We start from the raw sequence: 18,728 nt of genomic DNA on the forward strand, positions 1-18,728 counted from the left end.
TTTTCGGCGAGTAGCACGCTAGTCCGGAACCCAAAAGGAATTAGTGGTGGATTAGTATGGGGAAATATGAGCACAGTTTTAGTATTATTATGAGTTCATTTGAGCCGTGGATATGTGAATGTCACCTTGTATGACCTTCAAGAGACTAGGGGTGGCGTGTCTACTACTGGGGCTTTAATAAGCCGTACATTCTGAGTGATGAGGGCGGCCTCACGATCTCAAAAATCGATCTGTATGTTCTGAATAATTTTCGAACCAAAACTCCTGTGAATCACCAGGAATTTGCAGCCCTTAATTGGCCTTTGTGGCTGAAGTGGGACAGAGATAAATACTTGTAATGCTGCGTGGTGTTGGTAACGTGTCTATGCATGTCGCCTCGGACGGTTGCAAGAGCCAGTTGGTTGCTTGCTGTCAGGAAGACCACAAAAATCCAAAAACACTAAAATGAGACGTGGGTCAACTTGCACATGCTGTAGTAGTTGGTAGTCTGCAAATTCCCAAATTGCTCCTGCCTGTTCATAAATCTCTTGCAACCTCAGGCATCTTTTCATCTACGCTCTAACACGGGGTATAAGGATGTTGTGATGACTTGAAGAGCCAATGGATTTGACTAACAAAATATTGGAAAGTGAAGTAATTTTAGGAGTTTGAATAAAAAAGTACACGCCCTACGAGAGGACTTAGGATACTAGAAGAGAAACAGGCGATTATCACACAAAATATGATACACTCAAAACCCTAAAGTGAAAATAAAATACTAAGGTGAAATACTGGGGAAAGAGCCATGTGTGTAAGAGTTCTTAAATTTACCGTGGCCCTGGAGATGTGGGAACGCAGAGAGTTCCAGAGTTGAGTGGGGGACGGGATCTATATGGTATTCCCATTTTTAGGCACATCTCATGCCTTCTCTCCACCGTGGTGTCCATACCCCTTCGGAAGAAGGCCAGCATTCAACCTTTCAAAGGCTAGAAGATTGTCCAAACTTCCTGGCTAAACTGTAAGCACTGGATAAGTTTGCACAAAATGAAAAATGTGTACCTCCTTTTTATTTTTTACATAAATACTCAACAGCAAGTCACAGAACCTTGTTTGTACACTTATGTGTATAATACGAGTGAGTGCACACACATGCAAGGGGAGCAGTCACATTGCATATATGGGTGTAGTATCTAGGCAAAACTAAAAAACTCAATGAAAATTGCCAGTGAAAGTGCCAACTCAACTGTAACTCCCACACCGCCCGACAATGTCCATTACTTCTCACATCATTAATAACCAAGTTGTTGGGTAGATTGATAAGGTGTGTTAAAGTGGGTGCCAACACACATCAGTTCCTGTTTCTGTCGTTTGCAATAAGTTCCCTTAAGTGATCGCTGTCCCCATCAACGTGGCAGTGATACAGAAGTCCAACCATTTATCCAGCAAACCCTTCTATAACAAGTCTTTATTTACTTTACACAGGTGTGTGTTTACAGGTGGGGCAGCATGGGTTATCTGGTTCCAGCTACAAATGATAATCATGAATGTATGGGAGAGGCTCCAAGATGATGGGGCATTGGAAATCTTTACAAGCCACATCAGGCTGGCTGAAGCATCATGCATTTATCATTCATTAAGCCACTTAGACCAAGGAGCCCACTGGGCATGACCTTTGGCAAGGGATCATTGATTGATCAGGCCCTGCGCTCAGCATTCTTACCCTGAGAGATCCCATGCCTCAAACTTTGGATCGGCCTAGACATCTCTTAGAGGATTGCTTGGCCAGCTAGGCCTTGTGCTCAGCACCACCTTGCAGCAATCCAAAAGGGAACGGCCTTACGCTTTTGCCAGCCAGCATCCTTACTTCCTAACCCACTCACCAACACCATTGGCTCTGTCTTTTCTACATCAAGATGCAATTGCAAAAGTAATATATTGAAACAAGGCTTCGTTTTCACAACCATTTGCGATATAGATTAAACCGCAGTCATTTGTGGCTTCCATTATTACAGATATAAGTGTGTTGTGAAATCACTCGAGAGGTCACTGATGACAATTTATGATGTAATATTGAAAAGGTACATTCTTGAGCTAGGAATTATGTTTGCAAGGATCTATGTAAGTGGCAAATTTTGTTGGCTTTCAGATTTTTATTATGCCCCACTAACAGAGTTTTTTTCCGGGCGAATGTATATATTTTTTGTAACATCCGTTATTTTGCCTTGTGTGTAACCAGCCATAACTTTAACTGTTGTTTGTGAAATTCTTCAGCTTTCTAATGATATACTTTGGCCCCTGGCACAAGAATCCACTTCACATGGGTTGTGGCCCTGGCCAGCTAGATTGGGTCCAGGTTGGTCCTTTGACCACGTCTGCACCCGGGTCCTCAGCCCCCAGAACCCTCTGGACATGGCTTGCAGTTTTGCTTTGTGCTCTTTACCTGTTCTGGATCCAGCTCCCTCTGCCCCCAGTCTTCGCCATGCCTAATGTGATTTCGTCACAGGGTGTAGCCACCTGCCATCCCCTGCACCCAGTCCTGTGGCACCCAGTGTGTGCACTTCATGGTCAAAGTGAGTGTCCTGGAGGCTTTGATAAAACTGAGCCTGGGGCCTTTATCTTTGTCCCCCCCGTACCCCTGATTCAGGAGCAAGCTGTGAATGTTATCTGCAGGTTCTGCATGCAGAGCATGGCCTTCAGCCACAACAAGACAATTTTGTATAACTTAGTTCTTCCTGTGACCATCAGCCCCCCTTCTCTACAGGACCACAGCGTGCTCCCTAGCCCCACCGGCTGGCATCCGATTCTATGGTCACTTCAGGGACGAAGACGAATATCACCCTGCTGTTCCACGCATCCATGTGAGACAGCCACCAGGAGATCTTGGGTTTTGGCCTCTACCAATAGCAATATTTGCTCTGAATACCGCAGACCTTTCTGAAGATACATGATCTTCAAGTGCTGAAGGGCTCGAAAGTGTAGAGGATCTGGGAAAACGGCCTGTATCAAGGACACCAAAAGGCCCACTAAGCGGGCTAAGATTCTTAACAATATAGTCAGAGAGGCAAGGGCTTTCTTCAACTCTTTCATGACATAACACTATTTGGACATCAGTAGCAGGAGTTGAGCCCTGATGGAATCTTTCTGAAAACCTAAGAATTCAACAGTTTGGGAAGGCAACGTACTTGATTTCTATGCATTGATGACAAACCCGAGATCGTGGAACAACTGTCCAAGAGAGATGACAAACCACAGTCTCTTTGTCTTGGGCCGTAACTAGAATATTGTTGGGGTAAATAATCGCACCCCCCTTTCCCTGAGGTGTTGCACTACTGGTCGAAGCAACTTGGTGAAACACCAAGGGGCTGAGGACAGATCGAAGGGAAAAGCAGTGAACTTGTACCAGTGAGGGCCCCATTCAAACTGAAGAAATTTCCTGTGGGGGGCGTAAATGGGAACTGAAAGGTAGACGTCTTTGAGATCTAGACGCACTAATCAATCGCCGTTTTGTAAAAGATCTCTGAGTAAGTGTATGCCTTCCATTTTCAAATGGTGATACATGATCCAGGAATTGAATTGTTTGAGGTTCAGAAATAATCAGGAACCTCCACCCTTCTTTTGCACTAAGAAGATTGTGTTGATGAACCCTCACAGAAGGGGCAGGGTTTCCACTATTGCTCCTTTCTGCAGGAGCAAGTGGATTTCTTCTCCTATGAAGTACTGTTCCCCTTGGGGGAGAAAGGGGAGGAAGGGGAGGGGTTTTCTAAGGTGACTGGGAGTAGAACTCCAGATGAAAACCTTGCACTGTCTGTAAGTCCCACTGATCTTGTATGATACTATTCTACTTATTGAGAAAAAACTGCATTCTGCCCCCCAAAATGACCTCTGAAGAGAGATTGATTTTTACCTGCAAGACTGGGGTTGGAAGCGTTGCTGCCTCCATGATTTGATGGCATAATTGAACACTTTTTTGATGGAAGTCTGAGCTTTGTCCAATGCTGCAAAGGTTACCACATATTTACTCAGATCATTGGCAAATTTATTGCAGAACAGCAAACCGTTAGCCAATGTAGCAGCTTCATTGGAGGCCAATTTTGCCGGTTTTGGATCCAGACACATAAAAAAAGACCGTCTGCGTTTCTCAGACATGGCACAGTTAGCGTTGCCCAACAGGCAGATAGCCCTTTGCGCTCATTCCAGAATAACTTCAGGATCCAGGGGAGAGCTAGATTCCTTAGCTTGAACAGCCAGATTGAGAATTTTTGTTAAAAGACTGGAGAGGTCATAAAGCTCATCTTGGCAACCGCACCAGGCGTGGTCCAGACCCTTCTTAGGGCCCTTCACAATTTTTTTCAAGAAGGTTGTCATGCTGGGATCCAGATCTGGAGTGTCAGCTACTTTTTCCAAGAGCGAAGGGTGAGGGCATTCTGATCTAAGGGTGTTTCTGACATCCTTTTCGAATCCTTTGCATAATTTATCTTGCACGTAGTGTGCTTCCTCCATGCAAGGAACTCACTTTTAAAATGTGGGTTAATAATGTTCTCTGGAGCATACAAGAGATGCCGTCCACTTGGGCCTGGAAGATCAGAAGATACGTGATGAGCTTTAGGCTTTTCTTAGTGGGAGGGAGAGTATCCTTCTGTGAATCTCGTTGCAACGCTTCCAAATCAAAGGAGGAAGATGAGCGTTCATAAGAGACCTTCTATGATTGAGGTTGTATTGAGAAGTATTCTGACGAACCTTGAGGGGCAGATCCCCCCTATTCACGGTCGCACAGAACAGAGGTTGCACCTGTGCCAAACTTTTAGCTGACAGTGGACCCCCTGAGGATTATCGCAGGAGGGACATAGGGTCAATGTGCGCAATCTGTTGGGATAGGCTTGCCTGGCTGGAATCACCCATTTAATTCCCTTCTGTCGAAGTTAACGAGGGGTTGAGCAAATGGTCTAAGGGCCTTAATCAAGGCCCAACTCATGGAAGCTTGCATGAGGCATCCCACTGCTTCCATTAACCTCTCCTCCATTTGATGCTCATAGGGCACTTCATTAATTTCTTGATATTGATCCTCATCATCGGGGTAGTACGCCATAGGTGAAAGCTGAGAGGTGTGGAGGAGGTTAAAGGGGGCGGGGACTACCCAAAAGCAGGTGAAAGCATGTGTTGCAAAAAAGCAGTAACAGAACTGACTAGCAAGAATCTATTAGTTGTGGAGTGAGCCACCTGCTGCCTTAAATATTGTTTTATTTCCCCTGGGCCAGGCCACAAAAACGCTTATTTCAGCCCCACTGGGCGTTCTCTGGGACCAGTGTACTCGCCTGTAGGCGCTGGGTGCGTCAAGCCGATCAGAGAGAGAAAATCTTATGAGATGACTCGACGTACATGCGCAAGCGTGCAACAGAAAGAGGACTGGGCCCTCAACGAAACACAGAGAAAAGAACCTCCTGCTCCCATTCCACTTCTGGCGCACGCGCTAGGCATAGGAAGTACCCAAAGATAGCGCAAATGGTGAAATGTGGAGCACACACAGAATCAGCATATACCAAACAGTATACCCTTTAAATCATAAGGAAAAATGATGAGCACTTAACTGTGGCTTCTGCAGCAGCAAAGAAAGAGGAAGGTCTTGAGTGTCTAGGACTTTTATAGACATGGAAGCAATGACTGGACGAGACCATAATAAAGGCTCATGGGGTGTGTAGTTTAAAGTTTTACGTAGTTTGATTGACTGCCGTTTGACTAGTAAAGAGAAGCATAGTCGGAAGCCTCCGGTCCTGCCTTAAAATTAGAATCTAGTCCTGAACTTGTAATCAGAGCCTAAGGCTCTGCTAATGTGTACGTCGGTTATTGCATCCTGTAAAATCCGACAACAAGGTGTTTGACATTTACTGGTGCTTTAATTATAACCTATTTGGAGTTTTGCTAACAAAAGTTGGGCTTACCATATGAATTTTGGGTCTTAAAGCACCAAAATCTGCATGCCCAGCTATTTCATAGGCATTTCTCACTGGTAAATTTCAGCAGGTTTGATCTAAAAAAAATACCTGGGGAAAATTGTTGGTGGGAGGGTGTTTGCTGCAGAATCTGGAATTCCGATGCATGCAGTAACAGAAGCTACCTCACATACCAGAGTTGAGCAGACTTTCCTAATCAGTGCTGTCTGTCCAAAGCCCCAGGGTCCAGTGGATAATTTAAGCATCCTTAAATTTGTGTGATTCTAGAGATGTGTGTACCACAGATAATTTTGGGTCAAAAATGAAGCCAACTAATTTGTAAAGCAATCTTGTACTTGGGTGGAGAGTCCTTGGAATTCTGTGGGAGGGATTCTATTTTTGTCAGGTGAAGCTTTAAGGGGAAAGAGAAGATCAGATTTTTACGCCTTTCCAGGGGGGTTTTAGAGTTGCTGTGTTGAGATTTTCAAGTAACATTTGTATTGTCTGCATAGTGATGCATGGCAATATGTTTATCTTGTAACGCTGGGATTGCTTTCCCAGAGGGAGTTAAAATAGAACAATATGAGAACTAATGAATCTGTGCCATGCTGCTTTGCTAGCCAGAACAAACATTAGCATAGCTAGGAGGTCTTGCCTTTTAAACCTTAGAAGTGTTTAGCCATGCAGCACATCCTGGGTGTTGTGCGGCCAGGGATCGAAGAGCTATACAATTACTACACTCTGGGTCATGCAGACAGTACAGTGTGATGACAGGCGAAGGCATCGAGGAAGTGAATGGCAGCGGTAGGGACTATGTTGATGTAGGGGAGGACAACGCCCTGCAGTGCCCCTTCCTGTGGTGTAGCTGAGAAGGTGGGACAGTAAAACCAGGCCACACTTTGCAACAACGGGGGAGGTTTTGGAGGTGTTTAACGAATAGGGCACAGGAAGGGAACATGTCACCAGTGTAAGGAAACAGCGGCAGGGATGCTCTGGGTAAAGTGGTGCCAAGGGACACACAGGGAGCAAACTCTACAGCCCCAGAAGGATGCAGAAAGGCCAGGGTTGGCCTCACAGGTGAGCAGGAAAAGGCAAAATGCACAAAGCGGTGAGCGAGCCACAGCTGGGTTGTTCACTGTGGTGGGAGATGCACAGTGTGGATAGCAGGGGAGGCATTATAGGGGCGTGGTTAGGATGACAGAGTTAGGTAAATTGCAGAGGATGGCTATTACACAGAAGTGATGACCCTTGCCATTGGTTGGCATGGAAACAGAACAGGAGGAAGACGGAAGTACTAGGTCCGGAAGTAGCTTGGCAGGCTTTGAGTTTGATAAACATGTGGCGAGTTAGGTCAAGATGGAGATGTGTGAACTATCAAGCGCTGCGCAGGATTCCTTTGACAGGAGAGGTGGGCGACAGTGAGGACTCCACAGAATAGTTGGCAGTGTGAAGGTAAAAACGTGACATGGATAAGGACAGACAGGCGACAGGGATGAGGGTGCAGTGTCGATGGGTGAGAGTACAAAATTGCTAGGAGAGAATCAGCCAGGGATGATGACAGTAACAGGTGAGTGGTAACAGGCGACGGTATATGTAGCCGAGTTACAAGTGTGTGGTGTGGCAGACAAGAGATGGGTGAGGGCGGGCAGGTAGTGAGGGTGGGCACGTTGTAAAAACACACAAGAGGCAGGGAGGAATGCACACAGTGGCGGCTTGTCACCCTTCCCCCCCCCCCCCCCCCTCCCCACCTGCAGCTGCAAAACATTTACAGTAAAAACATAATAAACTATGTGTATTATGTTTTTACTGTAAAAGGGGCGGGGCCACGGGTGTGAGGGGGACAAAGGGGGAATGCACAGCACTCCCCCTCAGTGCGCGGGTATGTTTGGCCATCTGTCTCGGGCCGCCCAAACATACATGCGCAGTAGGCTCTGTCCAACCCGCAACGCAGTGCCGGATTGGAGAGAGCAGGCAGAGGCTCCCACTCTGCCTCGGAGCGCCCAGCCGGGATGCTCCGTCCAATCCCACCGCTTTCAGCAGCATGAAAGCAGCAGTAGGATTGGATGCAGGGCAAGCTGGGAGCCCGAGATGAGGAGATGTTCGGAGGTGGCGAGGCGAAACAGGTACGTTTTTTAAAATGTATTTATTTTTCGGTCGCACTCCCTCCCCTCGCCCACCTTCCCCCCTGCACAGCCCCGCCCCTTCTCCCTCCTTCTCCCTCCTGCACAGCCCCGCCCCTTCTCCCTCCTTCTCCCTCCTGCGAGCTGCGACTGAATGCACAGGTGAGAATTGAAAGCGGGGAGTGGAAGAAGCTGATGGGCCACAGGTTAGGATACAAAAGTTAAGGTTAATGACGTGGCAGGTCAGCAAGGGCACAAGTGGGGTGACTGTGGAGAGGACAGAGGGGTCAGGGTTCATCAGGAGTAGTGCAGCGAGAGGAAGGGGCATCCTGTGGTGACAGTAATGGGCTGTCATTCTCTTTTTGCCCCTGTGCATGGACACTGCGGGCAGCCTTCTTTCTAGAAATGTAAAAAGCTGCCCCCCCTCAACAAGGCATACGTAAAGCGCTTTACACGCTTTCCCACTTCTCTTATTTATCAGTAAGGTGGCAGCAAGTGAAGAGGCCTGAACAGACTGCATTGGATGCAGAGCCCAAGAGGTGCCCATGCAGTCAGGGGGCAGTGAGACAATGGAGCCGCAGGATAGAGCCGTCAGGTAAATGCAGCAACAGAGAAGCAGTAGGCGAATGAATAAGATAAAACAGCACAAAGTTATAACGCAGTTTTAAATAAGAAAATATATAATACACACTTCACAGCGGCAAAAGAACGCACCGGATGTTACAATCGTTTCACAAGTTAACCAACATGGACGGAAGTTGAAGGAGGCCCTGGAAAAGCATTAACCAGGTGGTAGAACAACTCACCCTGTAGAAAGGCCACCCTGCCTCCGAAGCGTCCACGACCGCGTCCTGTTTCGCCTCTGAAAAAAGATAATGCAGTCTGTTAGGTATATGCTAAGTGTAATTTAGGGGACTGTGGTGTGTTACTGTAGAAAAGTACCATCTTGCCTGGCATGTTACCCCCATATTTCACTGTATGTATGTATGTTTTAGCCCCTGTGTCACTGGGATCCTGCCAGGCAGGACCCCAGTGCTCATAGTATGTGACCTGTATGTGTTCCCTCCTGTGTGGTGCCTAACTGTCTCACTGAGGCTCTGCTAACCAGAACCTCAGTGTTTATGCTCTCTCTGCTTTCTAAATGTGTCACTGCAGGCTAGTGACTAAATTTACCAATTCTCATTGGCACACTGGTACACCCATATAATTCCCTAGTATATGGTACTGAGGTACCCAGGGTATTGGGGTTCCAGGAGATCCCTATGGGCTGCAGCATTTCTTTTGCCACCCATAGGGAGCTCAGACAATTCTTACACAGGCCTGCCACTCCACGTTATTTCACAGCCATTTTCACTGCGCATAAGTAACTTATAAGTCACCTATATGTCTAACCTTCTCCTGGTGAAGGTTGGGTGCCAAATTACTTAGTGTGTGGGCACCCTGGCACTAGCCAAGGTGCCCCCACATCGTTCAGGGCAAATTCCCCGGATTTTGTGAGTGCAGGGACACCATTACACGCGTGCACAATACATAGGTCACTACCTATGTATAGCGTCACAATGGTAACTCCGAACATGGCCATGTAACATGTCTAAGATCATGGAATTGTCACCCCAATACCATTCTGGTATTGGGGGGGCAATTCCATGATCCCTCGGGTCTCTAGCACAGAACCCGGGTACTGCCAAACTGCCTTTCTGGGGTTTCCACTGCAGCTGTTGCTGCTGCCAACCCCTCAGACATGTTTCTGCCCTCCTGGGGTCCAGGCAGCCCTGGCCCAGGAAGGCAGAACAAAGGATTTCCTCTGAGAGAGGGTGTAACACCCTCTCCCTTTGGAAATAGGTGTGAAGGGCTGGGGAGGAGTAGCCACCCCCAGCCTCTGGCAATGCTTTGATGGGCACAGATGGTGCCCATCTCTGCATAAGCCAGTCTACACCGGTTCAGGGATCCCCCAGCCCTGCTCTGGCGCGAAACTAAACAAAGTAAAGAGGAGTGACCACTCCCCTGACCAGTACCTCCCGGGGAGGTGCCCAGAGCTCCTCCAGTGTGTCCCAGACCTCTGCCATCTTGGAAACAGAGGTGTTGGGGGCACACTGGACTGCTCTGAGTGGCCAGTGCCAGCAGGTGACGTCAGAGACCCCCTCTGATAGGCTCTTACCTTTCTTGGTAGCCAATCCTCCTTCCTTGGTAGCTAAACCTCCTTTTCTGGCTATTTAGGGTCTCTGCTTTGTGGAATTCTTCAGATAACGAATGCAAGAGCTCACCAGAGTTTCTCTGCATCTCCCTCTTCAACTTCTACCAAGGATCGACCGCTGACTGCTCCAGAACGCCTGCAAAACCGCAACGAAGTAGCAAGACGACTACCAGCAACATTGTAGCGCCTCATTCTGCCGGCTTTCTCGACTGTTTCCTGGTGGTGCACGCCTCTGGGGGTTGCCTGCCTTCACCCTGCACCAGAAGTCCAGAAGAAATCTCCTGTGGGTCGATGGAATCTTCCCCCTGCTTACGCAGGCACCAAAAGACTGCATCACCGGTCCTCTGGGTCCCCTCTCATTCTGACGAGCGTGGTCCCTGGAACACACGAACTCTACCCAAGTGACTCCCACAGTCCAGTGGCCCTTCAGTTCAAGTTTGGTGGAGGTAAGTCCTTGCCTTCCCAAGCTAGACTGCAAACCTGTGTACTGCATAATTTGCAGCTGCTCCGGCTTCTGTGAACTCTTCCAGGATTTCCTTCGTGCACAGCCTAGCCTGGGTCCCCAGCACTCCGTCCTGCAGTGCTCAACCTGCTGAGTTGGCCTCCGACGTCGTGGGACCCTCTTTTGTAACTCTGCGTGGACTCCGGTTCACAAATCTTCCAAGTGCCTGTTCAGGTACTTCTGTGGGTGCTGCCTGCTTCTGTGAGGGCTCACTGAGTTGCTGAGCGCCCCCTCTGTCGCCTCCTAGAAGAGGCAATATCCTGGTCCTTCCTGGTCCTCAGCAGCACCCAAAAACCTTTACTGCGACCCTTGAAGCTAGCAAGGCTTGTTTGCGGTATTTCTGCGTGGGAAAACGTCTGCAACCTTCATCGCGACGTGGGACATCTTCCTTCCATAGGAGAAGTTCCTAGTCCTCTTCGTACTTGCAGAATTCTAAGCTTCTTCCATCCGGAGGCAGCTTCCTTGCACCTTCATCCGGGGTTTCCTGGGCTCCTGCCCCCCCTGGACACTGTCGCGACTATTGGACTTGGTCCACTTGCTTTGCAGGTCCTAAGGTCCAGGAATCCGTTGTCAGTGCACTGCTGGTGTTTGTTGTTCTTGCAGAATCCCCCTATCATGACTATTGTACTCTTTTGGGGTAGTAAGTGTACTTTACTCCTACTTTCCAGGGTCTTAGGGTGGGGTATCTTGGACACCCTGACTATTTTCTTACAGTCCCAGCAACCCTCTACAAGCTCCCATAGGTCTGGGGTCCATTTGTGATTCACATTCCAATTTTGGAGTATATGGTTTGTGTTGCTCTTAGACCTATGCTTGTCTATTGCAACCTATTGTAATTCTACACTGTTTGCATTACTTTTCTGACTCTTACTTACCTGTTTTGGGTTTGTGTACATATAACTTGTGTATATTGCTTACCTTCTTACTGAGGGTACTCACTGAGATACTTGTGGCATAAAAATAAAGTACCTTTATTTTTAGTAACTCTGTGTATTGTGTTTCATTATGATATTGTGCTATATGATATAATGGTATAGTAGGAGCTTTACATGTCTCCTAGTTCAGCCTAAGCTGCTTTGCCATAGCTCCCTTCTATCAGCCTAAGCTGCTAGAAACACCTCTATTCTACTAATAAGGGATAACTGGACCTGGCACAGGGTGTAAGTACCACAGGGTACCCACTATAAGCCAGGCCAGCCTCCTACAGTTACTTTCTCCAAAAACATAGGTGAAGAAAGATTTTAAAATAACAAACCTAAAAATGACGAAAAGGGGGGGCCACCCCCACTCGACAAACTGACCTCCACCTCCAGTCAACAACAAATCCCTCCTCTAAATCACAGTATTCTCCACAACCCTCTTTGTTTTACAGTTTTATGAGAGAATTAAGGGACTTATTCAGAATCACAGGATATTATTACGCCAAGGCTGAGACTCGATTCTGTCTCCAGGTACCAAAGACTGCAGCTCTGGCCTTTTATTGTTAAATAGCCAATCTCCTTCCTTCAATCATCAGCCTAACCCTGGTTGACAATTCTATTCCGCCATATCTCCTCGTGGTTAGGCTGTAGACAAATGCTGCAAGCCGTACAAACAATTAATGAAGGAGACTGCTAGGATCTGCACGCAACGAGGAGAGCAGTGTGCCAGATTTTATTTTAGAACACTGCTCTGTACCCAGAACCATCCAAAAGGTAGCCTAATCGTAACCCAGTAGCAATACTCCAAGGAAGGAGGATGCTGTTTCCGACGGGGTGGGGTCATTCAAATGTGTTCTTAATTACAAGGAACCCGCCATTATTGCCTATATACAGTTCCAACAAAGAGTAGACACACCAGACACTAGTTAGAAGTGCTAACGAAACCCACATTGAGAGTGCATTAACAATGGCGCGTGCATGTAGGCTGCCGAGGCCACCAATAAACACAACAATCCTAAACTAGAAGCAGAAGAAAAAGAAAAATTTAGTTTGCCGAAACTAACGTATATGGCCGATCGTGAGATGATCTATGTAACAGGGCGAGTCTCTAGTGCGTGACCAAAAGAGCAAAAGGAGGGACAAATGTAACCAATTCACCAAAGTAAACAGGGGAATTTCGAAAGCACATGAAGGAACCAATCACAAGCGTTCGACATGCTGAAGCCCCATGCAGTAGATACAGCATGCTCGACCTAAAAGCAGAAGCAGGGTAAGTCTGCTTTCACCATACTGTCTCTTTTTCACCCTGAAATACCATTTACTACTCATAATGATGGTGGAAGTTGTTTGGAAGGAAATTCTAGAAAGTCAAAATGATGCCTAGAAAGAGCAATGTCTCTGGGATCTAAGAAAAGTATTAGGCGTGTATTGAGGAGAGAGGATGGAAGAGTAGCATGAGGCAGTCTGATCAGCTCTTGCAATGTCACTGCAGCAACCTACCAAGTGCTTTGTTTCTCACCCTCGCATGTGCAGGGTGTCAGTCTGGCAAGGGTCTGAGTCAAGACCCGACTAGGGCTTGCCTGCTTTTGGGAGCTTGAGAGTGGCTTTGGGTAGAAACCCCTCCTCAAAATGTTGTCTTTCTTTGGCCTAGCAAGAATAAGTGGAATCTGGCCATTTAAAGATCATTTGTTTTCTGGTCAAGGTGCCATACTTGATTGCTTTCACATGGCTACTGCTTTTGTAACCAATTCCCATTAGTGCCCCTCTGGCATCCTTCAACTCATTCAACACCATCTCTGCCTGACGCATGTTGCCATATTGTAATTGTATTTATATAGCGCTTACTACCCTGAGGAGGCATCAAAGTGATTTTTGGCAAGTAGCACGCTACTCTGGAACCCAAAAAGGATTGGTGGTGGATCAGTATAGGGAAATATGAGTTGTTCGTTTGAGCAGGGGACATGTGAATCTGTTAGTTGGACTGAAGGGACTGATGGAGGAGGGAAGAGTCTAGAAAGTGTTATTTGGGAGATCGTAGTAGTAAGATGAGGTCTGGGATGAGTAAAAGGAGAGATGGAGGAGGGAGGAGTCTAGAAAGGGATTAGGGAGGTCACAGTATTAAAATGATATGATATTGATACGATAGGGATCACCGGGCCTCTTTTTTGATGTACACACTTTGAGCACCTTGCTGCCCCTAGCCAGGCGGCGAAGAGCTGCTGCCTAAATGTCCTAGTCCCTGTTACAATTATAATTTGCGAGTCTGTCTCTCATACACCCTCCCCCATCGACTGCCCGGCACTGCACCCCATAACACGATAACCACTCCTGGGAGGTCATGACGCACGACGTCGAAACACTTCCCACACGAAAACACCGCCCTTCCAACCATACACCCTGGATGGGGTAGTCCGCTGCCTGTCTGGTGTAGCGCTTCAGCACACCACATAGGGATATTAGGTGCTAGATTATGGCACAACGCAGTGCACGCCCTGCCAGGCCTCTGCTTCCAGAGAGAGGGAGGGGGCGAGGCCTCGCCTCAGCGGCTGTGGCGTGAGCCCCCACCTCCCTCACATTCCACTGACACTGATAGTCACATTCTGCGAATGACCCCCCCCCCCCCCAACGTGATGTAGTGCTGTGTAGCCCTGAGGGCTCGGAGGTGGGGTTGCAGTCACTTCCGTCCAAATACTTGAAGTACACCAAAAATATAATCTAATTAATACATGGAAGGGAATAACGTGCCCCCCTCCCCCATGGGCGCCCTAAAAGAGCCCTATCTGCGGGAGGAAAAGGCGGGTCATGGCACTTGTGTCGCCTGTTTTCCACATTTCCTGCCCCCACCCTCTCCCCCGTCCGAGTCCTTGGGTCTTTTCAACATCCCACACTCTGGGCAGGATGCAGGATAGGGTCACAGAACAGAGGGCTGGGGACGCGGGGGGAGGGCTTCACTTATAGCCCCTGCTGTGGTGCAGGGGACAGAACAGCACTGATGCCCCAGGAGCCCGGGCACCACGTGCATCCCGTGCTGTGGTTCAGGAAGCACCGCTGTACTAAAGAAGTACGACCCAAGGGCCCCACGTGCACCCTGTGCTGTGGTTCAGGAAGCGCCACTGCACTTGCACACCAAGACACCAGAACACCATCCCCTGCTGTGGTTCAGGAAGCACCACTGCACTAATAAACTGGACCCAAGGGTTATATGCATCCCCTACTGTGATTCAGGAAGCACCGCTGTACTAATGCAGTACAACCCAAGGTCCCCACGTGCACCCCATGCTGTGGTTCAGGAAGCACCACTTTACTTACACACCATGACACCAGAACACCATCCCCTGCTGTGGTTCAGGAAGCACCACTGCACTAATTCACTGGAACCCAAGGGCTATGTGCATCCCCTGCTGTGATTCAGGAAGCACCGCTGTACTAATGCAGTACGACCCAAGGGCCCCACGTGCACCCTGTACTGTGGTTCAGGAAGCGCCACTGCAGTTGCACACCAAGACACCAGAACACCATCCCCTGCTGTGGTTCAGGAAGCACCACTGCACTAATTCACTGGCACCCAAGGGCTATGTGCATCCCCTACTGTGATTCAGGAAGCACCGCTGTACTAATGCAGTACAACCCAAGGGCCCCACGTGCACCCCGTGCTGTGGTTCAGGAAGCGCCACTGCACTTGCACACCAAGACACCAGAACACCATCCCCTGCTGTGGTTCAGGAAGCACCACTGCACTAATGCCCTAGGACCCAAGGGCACCATCTGCATCCCCTGCTGTGTTTCAGGAAGCACCACTGCACTACTGCACCCGGACACCAGAGCACCATGTGCATCACCTGCTGTGGTTCAGCCACTGCACTAATGCACCATGACCCGCAGAGCATCACATGCATCCCCTGCTGTAGTTCAGGAATCACCACTACACTAACGCACCCGGACCCCAGCATCCCCTGCGGTGGTTCAGTAAGCACCACTGCACTAATGAACCAGGACCCCCAGAGCACCACGTGCAATCCCTGCTGTGGTTCAGTAAGCACCACTGGACTAATCTATCGCAGCCAGCCTCTTCTGTAATGCAGGAAGCATCTCTGTAACCACCCCTCCCAAGATCATCGTGCTCAGCTCCTGGTGTTGTGCAGTGCACATCACTGCACTAATGCACTTGCGCCTCCCTAGATCACTGGTTCAATACTGCAGTGGTGCAAGCAGCATCACTGCACTAATGTAATCGGAATCCACTTTATAGTGGTGCTCAGCCCCTGCAGTGGTGCAGGAGCACGTCGCGACTGACTCTGCTGTGGTGGATGCTTGCTGCAGTGCATGAAACCTCAGTGTAGCTATGTGGCAGCAGCTCCCCGCATCATTGTGTCCATTGTCTGCTGTGGTGCACGGATCCCTTGCTGCACTAATGTATTCAGACTGTACCTCAGGGCTCCACCTGGTCTGAGTGGTCACTTACCTGCACAGGGAGGCAGGGTGCACACAGCAGTGGAAGACTAGAGGTTCCCCGAAAGGCCAATGTCAAGACAAAATATTCTCCACCAAAGAGATAGGCCTATGAGGATGGTCTTCAAAGATTTCCTAAACTAGACACTCTCTGGTGAAAGTCTCCAGGCGTGAATCCCATAAGCGGCTTGCTTGGAGTGCCAAGGTGGAGCCTCCAGCCCCTATAGGTGAATTATTTTATACTTAAGGATGTACACGTCAGAGGATAAGGCATTTGGTGGCTGTTTAACTGGCATCTGCCCTTCAGCCACATTGGTAAACTGTCTCACACTTCTGAGTTGAACCATGGCGTTGGTCACCTGGCACTTCCAAGGCCCAGTGGGTTGGAGGCTTCAACCATTCCAAGCCTCCCGATGTCCAGGACCTTGCACTGCGGCCTATCCGAATCCTGGCTCTGTTAGTACCACCTACTACCAGGTGACTTCTACTACTCGCGCTCAGTTCCCTCTACCTCTACAGCAGGACATCAAACGCTGTCTCCAGTAAGGAAGGTCCTCGTCTATGAAGCGGTCTTCTCCCAGCCAGCGTTCCTGTTGTTGCTGCAGAACATCTGACTAATAAAACATCTCCATTCATTCTTGCTTGTTATCAGTCCCTAGAAAATTCAATCATGTGCCAGACCTAGATGTATAAATAAAGAGGCAACAGATGGAACGGAATGAAAGGCGGTCCAGGGATGGGGTACAGAGCGGGTGGTCGCAGCAGCAGGGAGAGTTGTGTAGTCAAAGTTCCCAACACACTCTAGTGAGGCCAGTTCTGTGGTTCCGTGCCCTATTTTTGGGAACTGTTCCAGAGTCCTGTATACACTTCTGGAGGCCACATATAGCATTATGACTTGTTCTGGAGGCCACATCTGGTGCTTATGGTCAGCCCTCAAGGCCCTACCTTGAGATTGGCACCCTGGAAATAGAGGTCTCGTCTTCAGATCTGGAGACCTCGTCTGGAATTAAATGCCTGGATCTGGAAGACTCATCTGGAAGTTAGTGTCAGATTACAAGGCCTTCTTCTGAACATAGCCTCAGCATCTGGTGGCCGCATCTGCTGATCATCTCTGGATCTGGAGGCCTCATCTGGAGTTTAGTGCTTTGATCTGAAGGTCTCATCTGGAGTTTACTGGGGGTATTATCTGGAGTTTAGTGCTTTGATCTGGAGGTCTCATCTGGAGTTTAGTGCCTGGATATGGCTCCTCAATCTAGAGATCAGTGTACATAACAGGAGGGCTCATCTGGAGTTGGTGCTGGATCTGGAACTCTTCCTGAGTGTAGTCTCCAGGTCTGTAGGGCTCATCTGCAGATTGTCTCTGGATTTGGAGTTTTCATCTGGAATTTGAGGACATGCTCTGGAGAGTCAGGTTAAGTATCGCTGCGCACTTCTTGAGACCGCACCTGTAGGACTGTGCACACTGTGGAGTACTCTTACAAGGGCCTCACCTCTAGAACTGTTTCTGTTTTGGAGCCATCTTAACCCCCACACAGAAAAAGTCACAGTCCCAACCCCACAACCTTCTTACTGTTTAACATCATAAGCCAGCCTCATTCTGTTCTGAAGTACAATGGCTAAATAAATGTTACTTGGGAGGATGGGAGGGAGGGATGAGTCCTGGGGTGGATGGGTGGATGGATGGATGGATACTGACACACAAACATGTCATAGAAAGAAGTAAGGTGTCGTAGGTAGAAAGGCTGGAAGACAGACAAAGGCAGGCAGAGTGAGACAGAATAGACCGGCAGATACAAAAGCAGAGCGACCCTGGCCGCACCTGCAGGGGGCGATAGTAGATGGCTGGTTGGGAAGTAAGAGATGGCGTTGGCTACATGGAAGGGGCAGCACAGAAAAAAATAGGTGTGTGGTAGGAACAGAAAGAAACCTTCATTAAAATGCAAACGAAACCGGAGTGCGCGATCTCCGCTACATCCAACCCTCCATCGCCCCCTCCGCCACGCGCCCCCCTTTTATTTTCCATTCTGGGTTACTCTCGTCAAACTGCGGAACGGCACCAGCAAGCCAAGTGGCAGCTCCCACCTCCCCCCGGCCTCATTTCAGCGCCAGCCAAGCATCTTTCAAGCAGAGGTACAGTTGCCCTTGGCAACAGCAGCATCGCCCTGGCATCGTCATGGCAACAGAGGCAGTCAGTCCAGGCCACATTGTCCTCCGCGGAGGCCAATAATACTCGGGTCGCCTTATGAATGAATTTCGTGCACTTTCGGCCTCGTGAACGGCACACAGTGATTCCTAAGTGGCCTGCGGGCTGTTAACACCCCGAAAAACGCATTAAATATAATAAATGTTTTCTGATTAAAGATAGAGGCTCCGCCTGGAGTGTGGCACGCCCTCTCCCTGCAATAACCAGCCACAAATGGATTTAGTAAACATGAAAACACATTTTTCTTTGAATAATTTATAAAGCAGTCATTACTGTGTTCACAACATTATTTTCCCGCTTGAGTACCCGCTTTTTCCCTTCCAGCCTCAAAGTGCGGCAGTCTGCACCCCTGGAAAGAGAGCACCCTCAATTTCCGAAACCATGCGTATGTAGGATAAGAGACCATGGTTAGGTCTAAACTGGAGAGAGTATAA

General features: G+C 48.6%; 1 protein-coding gene across 1 annotated transcript in view; it reads left to right on the top strand.

Annotated features, from left to right (window-relative positions):
- The window catches only part of CERS1 (ceramide synthase 1), a 95,507-nt gene that overhangs the window by 1,764 nt on the left and 75,015 nt on the right, over positions 1–18,728 (top strand). The gene's annotated exons all lie outside the window — the stretch shown is intronic.

The sequence above is a fragment of the Pleurodeles waltl genome, chromosome 12 (genome assembly GCF_031143425.1).
Source record: "Pleurodeles waltl isolate 20211129_DDA chromosome 12, aPleWal1.hap1.20221129, whole genome shotgun sequence".
In the NCBI taxonomy this organism is placed as follows: domain Eukaryota; kingdom Metazoa; phylum Chordata; class Amphibia; order Caudata; family Salamandridae; genus Pleurodeles; species Pleurodeles waltl.